The sequence below is a fragment of the Cystoisospora suis genome (assembly GCF_002600585.1).
Source record: "Cystoisospora suis strain Wien I chromosome Unknown contig_5948, whole genome shotgun sequence".
NCBI classification, from domain to species: domain Eukaryota; phylum Apicomplexa; class Conoidasida; order Eucoccidiorida; family Sarcocystidae; genus Cystoisospora; species Cystoisospora suis.
The window spans coordinates 17267-23129 of NW_027158737.1; the positions used below are offsets into that span (position 1 = coordinate 17267).

At 49.6% G+C, this 5863-nt stretch overlaps 1 protein-coding gene across 1 annotated transcript in view; it reads left to right on the forward strand.

The window, feature by feature from the left end:
• Positions 1 to 3396, forward strand: part of CSUI_009734 (internal kinesin motor domain protein) — a 19620-nt gene extending 16224 nt beyond the window's left edge. The window contains exons 12-14 of the mRNA XM_068069845.1: positions 543 to 611; positions 1302 to 1421; positions 2186 to 3396. The gene's annotated coding sequence lies outside the window, so the exon portion shown is untranslated. The remainder of the gene's footprint in view (positions 1 to 542; positions 612 to 1301; positions 1422 to 2185) is intronic.
• Positions 3397 to 5863: the final 2467 nt, after the last annotated feature.

Consider the following 5863-nt stretch of genomic DNA (forward strand, 5'->3'; position numbering starts at 1 on the left):
TAATGCTATCTCCATAGCTGCATGCGCGTGTGCTACACCGAACAAGAGAGTTTCACTGAGAGTTTCTAGAGCTAAGAATAGATTGTTGGGATTCTTTCGAGTTTATCTATGTGTGTACATATATGTATGTGGAAATGAGTTCTGTCTACTCTTCTGTTCACCCAAGCCAGACCTCATGTGTACAGGCTAGTATACAACGGAGTCTGCTCTTCTCACCGTGCATCATACACGTACATCCACACATCTCTACTGACGCGACGTGTTTGAACAGAAGAGTGAATGAATGACCACAGTCAAAAGTAAAGCATACATTCGTGCCTGTGGGTATCATCGTGGATGAGAGTTCTGTTCTTTCGGGGGTACGGAGCGAAGGAACGCACAGGGTGTGTATTAGCTTCTCTCCCAAGTAACGCTGAAAGTTGAATTCAAGGCATATCTATAGAAACGTTGTTGTTCTTAACAAACGAAGCAGTCTAACAATAACAAGAAGAATGGTGAGTACGTCTTATCTTGTCTTTGTGTGTGTGTGTGTGTGTATCTAGACAAGTCTGGGTTGAAGCCGAGGAACTGCGACTGCTCCATCGTCTACTCTCAACTGAATATCAGACCAAGTATGTGAATGACTTTGAAACGTCCACCGGAATAGTCTGCTTTCGGCTCTTCTTTGTTGAAGACGTAGTTTCCGTTTTATGGACGTACCCTGTACTTAAATTCAGATGGTCATATTCACACCCTGGTCAAACGAACTCCGCAGTGGGGGCGCGGAGTATGCATATTTTCTCGTTAGGGGTTTGTATGTTGCTTCTTTCTACGTTTTTAGCTAAGCTCTGAGAACCTAAACTGTCCGCGCGTGAAGAGCAGGTCTATGGGCACTCGTTGTCGACTCTTTCTCCAGTGTGCTGATTAGTCTTCTGGAGGTAACAGCGCTTCAAACAAGCTGACTAGATGTGATCACTTGTGTGCTTCCCACACTCTCTGAATACCACTCAAGCGCTGGAGTATACTTTTGCAGATGGGTGTCTGTTTGTCCCGCTTATCTGGATCCTAAGACTGACGCGGAGAATCGTACGAGCTAATGCACGTCGTTCTACCTCTCCTCAGGACTTTGTGGACGGTTCCGGTAGTTGTGCAATAAACAGGAGGATTCTATAGCGTCTGGAGGCGTCATAGAATCGCAATGCCTAGAACTGCCTGCTTAGCATGCGTGCATGCATGAATCAAGAGACTAACGATGAACTCCTCCGTGTTTTCTTTTCTGTAGAGATACGATGTGCTGGCGTCAATGAGTATATTCTGTACAGGTCTGCAAGACCGTCGGAGCGTGAAAGGGAAGGGGGAGGACGATATAGTAGTCGTTTAAGTTCAAAGAATTCTTCGCCCAGCAATCAGGACCGTCTGCAACAACCACCACGCTTTCAATTTCTTAGTAATAGTAACATTGAAGATGAGCCTGCTCCACCTTCGCCTGCCGACAAGAAGAAACCAGCTGAGCTAGGTGAGTCTCCTATTTTTGTTCTCGTGCTGATCAGTATGTCTGCTGAATCGGTTTGAATAGTCTTGAGTGCCGTAAGTACAGTCCTCTAATACATTACATCAATACGACAATGAGTTGTGATGTATTTATCATTCTTTTCTACAGTTCCCCCCAGTAATCCAGAAGGAAGAAACAAGGGAGACCCATAAACCGGCTCTGCAATTTTTTCTTCGATAGCAAGGCAGACAGAAAAAATTTTTTAATATGGCCTCCCCTCAAAGAGATACACCGGTATCATGATGAAGGTCTTCGACAAAGTCGATAGCTTTTCTTACCCGTACTGGCTACTTCATTCTCATCGAGTCTTCTTCGTTATCCAAGTGCTCCCTGCTTCCCTTGTGAGCTTTTTGTTGGTCTATCGATAGCAAACTATCCCGAGATGCAGCCTAAGCTTGCTTGCATGCTGCTTTGTCGTAGCTTGCGTCTAGCTGGTTTTAGAGTTCGGCCGTGTGAAGTCCGTTTGCGAAGCGTCACCAATACTTGGAGACATTCGGGAAGCAAGGTGTCGCGTCATGGGTACACGTCACTTTGGTGCGTGGGTAGGTCTCTCCCGCATCAGGTGTGCTTTTACACTATAGGATAAAGGCAGTAGGAATACAGTGTGATTGTATATATCTGTATGTATGTGTGTGCGACAACGCTGTATCTTCTAGGTGACGTGGAAATGGACGAAGCATTCGCGTCTCCCCCTACTCAGGAGGACGAGGCTTCCTTACCTGTAGCATCGACAGGAAGTCCGACAAAGGGAGGCGCTTTACTCTCTTCCAGAGCCTATAGGGCATCGGATACTTGCGACTTTTTAGACTGTTGAGACAGTCGAATCTAGGCGACGGGGGAGATGCGATGACGAATGAGAGCACAAAGAGAGTGATGAAGTTTTTGGAAACAGAAGCTCTCTGCGCGCTTCTTTTTTTGCTATTTCTCATTTTTTAACCGGCATCATTGTCAAAGGAACAGGCACCACTGAGTTTTTGTGTTCTGGAGGGTCGTTAGACTCGGAAAGTTCGTGCCGAAGGTGCCGGCAGCACTGTTTGTGCATGCACACCTTGCTTGCCGCAGGAAGGGAACACGATTGGTTTTCTGTATCTCGGACAGGTATCTTCCACTTGAAGACAAAACAACAGAGGGTGTGGCAATGAATTCTGACCAGATATTTTTTTGATAGGATTCTTTTATGCCACATACATCGCATACAGCATGTGGGCCGTGAGGGTGAACAATGTATTTTCTTTGTCAACTGTGCACTCCGGCGGTTCCTGAGTGAATTTTTTTCTCAAACAAAGGGAGTTCTTGGCGTTCCTGTTGAACTGTATACTTAAACGTGCAGTGCTTAGAATCGGTTCTGCGTACACGATGATTTACAGCTCGGGGAAACCCGGCCTCTCTGCGCATAGCACTTCGATCCCTTAGGCAGACAGGACTGCGTGGAAGAGCTATGTCTTTTGTGAGGATGACGCCTCTGCTATTGCGCCGGCCCCGCACCGCTTCGTGTTTCCCGTTAACATCGGAGCACCGTCAGATGTAGCAGGCAGCATTTGTAACGTGCCTAGTGACTTGCGACCCTTCGCAGACACAGTCGTCATGTCATGACGCTTCACGCCAGCAGTGGCCTAAAGAGCGTGAGTCACTTTCCGGGTGATATGGCCGCCCCCCTGCGGTTGGTTGGTTGTTCGTGATTGGTGGTCTGCCACTGGCATTCGTCCTCCTGTAGGGCTAGCCCATGGCAGCCCTCTTACAGCTCGCTTTGCTGTTGTCTGTAGCTTCCCCTGATGGTCTCGCCGAAAATTCTCATTTTCACTAAAAGACTCGCCACTTCTTTCAAATGGGGAAAAAAAGAGACAGAGAATGCGCTCGGTAGCCGGCCAATGTAGAATGGAAAGGGAAAAACCACGGGCCGGTCTTCGTCGGACCGCGTAACAGTAGCACGGGTGGAGGGAGAGGCGACTGACGCTCTCCTCAACTCATGCTGGCATGTTAGATGTGTTCGCGTGTCTTGCGTGACTGAAAAAGGACGCGTAAGAAAAGTGCTGTAAAGCAGAAAAGCCTCCGTTGTTCTCAGCCTCAGCTGTGTCCTAGCAGGGCCGGGCGGGGAGTGTGTTCTAAGACGTCAGCCAGTTCATAACGTTAGAGTAGAAAATCAAATGAAAGACGGTAACGACAATATCCCGGGCGATCTGCACGGCGGACCGAGCGGAGGGGTGGCGTCCCAACAGTTCACATTTCTTTGGATCCGAGCGTGCATTGTTTCAACGAGTCCTTGTTCGTTTAGAATTTCGATGCTGGTGTAGGAACTCAATCGTTGCTGTGTTGTTGTGACGAACTCGATCTGATAACTACTTCGGAATTGATTCTCTCTATTCTATCACTTGACACGTGACTGCCCGTCGGACCCTGGGTGAGTGGTCTGGTATTGAGGCTGGGAGTATCCCGACACTTGTGACTTCATCAGGCTCCTTTTCAGGAGTGACAACCTGACACACCGCAGAAGACACTGACAGGATAGCAAGGACATTGATATCGTGCACTAACACACAGGCACCAATCACTGACACGGGGCGCTCGCGTGCACTAACACGGGGGAGACACTCCCAGTCATACTGGCTGGAGGTAAGGTCAAGTATGCCCTCCGAGTTGAAGTCGGGTTCCAAGTGTTGGGTTCCCACTATTAGTGAGAGTTTCTTCACAGGGTTTAGCCGCGCTACCTCACTCACAGTGACAAAGAACATCACAAGTCATCGCACAACCCTGGGACAACTGAGCTCTCGATGACAAGCAGTCTCGTCTCGCTCACGCATATATCGATAACACCGCAATCAGAGAAGTCCCCCGAGTATCCTCGGGCCGCGCCGGGTTTTCGAACGGGTCTGGGGGCTCCTGACCCGGGGAGCGTCGATGCTCTTGCGGGCGTGTCTCCCGTGTCAGTGTGTCGTGCCGGTGCCGTGTGTTCGCGCCTTTTGGACCGTGTCAGGTTTAGGGTTTAGGGTTTAGGGTTACATCCCTTCCCGCTTAACTAAGTTTCCTGCCCTGTCTCTCTGGGGCCTTGCGTCCTCTGTGAGAGCGACGCACTAAGTTTCGTGCGTTCGTGAGGTTGCCTTGGGGTTCCCATGTGGTGGAGCCGTCTAGCCACCTAATCAGATACTTGGGCCCTGTCTGGTCTCCTTGTGTCATGAATGTACAGCTGGAAACTTTGCAAAGAACTCCCCGATTTGCTTTAGCCTTCCCTAGAAGGCATAGTTCCAGCAGCACTACGTTTCTCTCGACACGACACCTTGATAGAGGACTGGTGTAGCGATTACACGTAGCTCATTCAGTAAGGCGGAGCCCTGTATCACCGCAACTCTCTTGCACCACGTTAGGATCCACTAGGGGTCCTCATTCCTCCAACATGTGGTTGTCACGAACACTGTAGGCACTTGCTGCACATTGATATCGCTTCCCTCTGTTGGGAGAAATACGTCCTATTCCAACAGTTCAGCCGGGGTCTGTTTCCCTCCATTACTCCCCTGTTCTCTCCTCACTCACGTGGGAGTTCGAACGCATACACACGCACAGCGATTCTCGGAGGTTCATTATCCTAGCGCGCCCATTTGGCGATAACGCCTTTAGGCTTCTCTAGAAGCCCCAACGCTCCCCCTTCCAGTACCGCGCTCCACAGCCTCCTTGATTTGCTCACAATCTCTACACCTTACTAACACTGGAATTAGAAGCACCATAGCTACGTCTAGTTCTCTCCCTGAGGAACTTAATCAACTGCTCGTTAGTTATGATCAGTTCTCCCCCGTTTTCGTAACAGCCACAAGTATTTACTCCCGACCGGCTTGGTAGAGATTTAAGGTTTCACCAACACTTTAGGCTTCCCTAGAAGCCATAATCACCCTTTATCCAGCGGTTAAACACAATGTCACTGAGTGCGCTCGCAGGAGTTTGCTTGCCTCTCCGTCGGCGATTCCTTCCGGCCAATCAGCACTGCTCCTTTCGCCTCGCTAGGCGTCGCCACAATAGTCCTGCAAGATTTCCGGCTAATCGGATCAACCAATCAGGGTCCCCTAGGACTCATCCTCTCATAGCCATCCAGGCGCACTAGTTCTCCGCGTAGGAAAGTATCTAAGTTTCTCTCGCACTCCAGACGGCAGTTAGTGCCCTTCGCCGACTTAAAGCTGTCCGAAAGTGCTAGAGCCGTGAGCTTTCCCGAAAAGCTCAGTCCCGAGGGACTATTGTTAGGGTGCACTAGGACTCCTAAATCGAAACACACTCATTCGAGCGCGGTAAAGGATTATTACTGTGTAGGTCCGTTCGACTCCGGCTCCGCCGCGACCGCGCGGGGCCTGC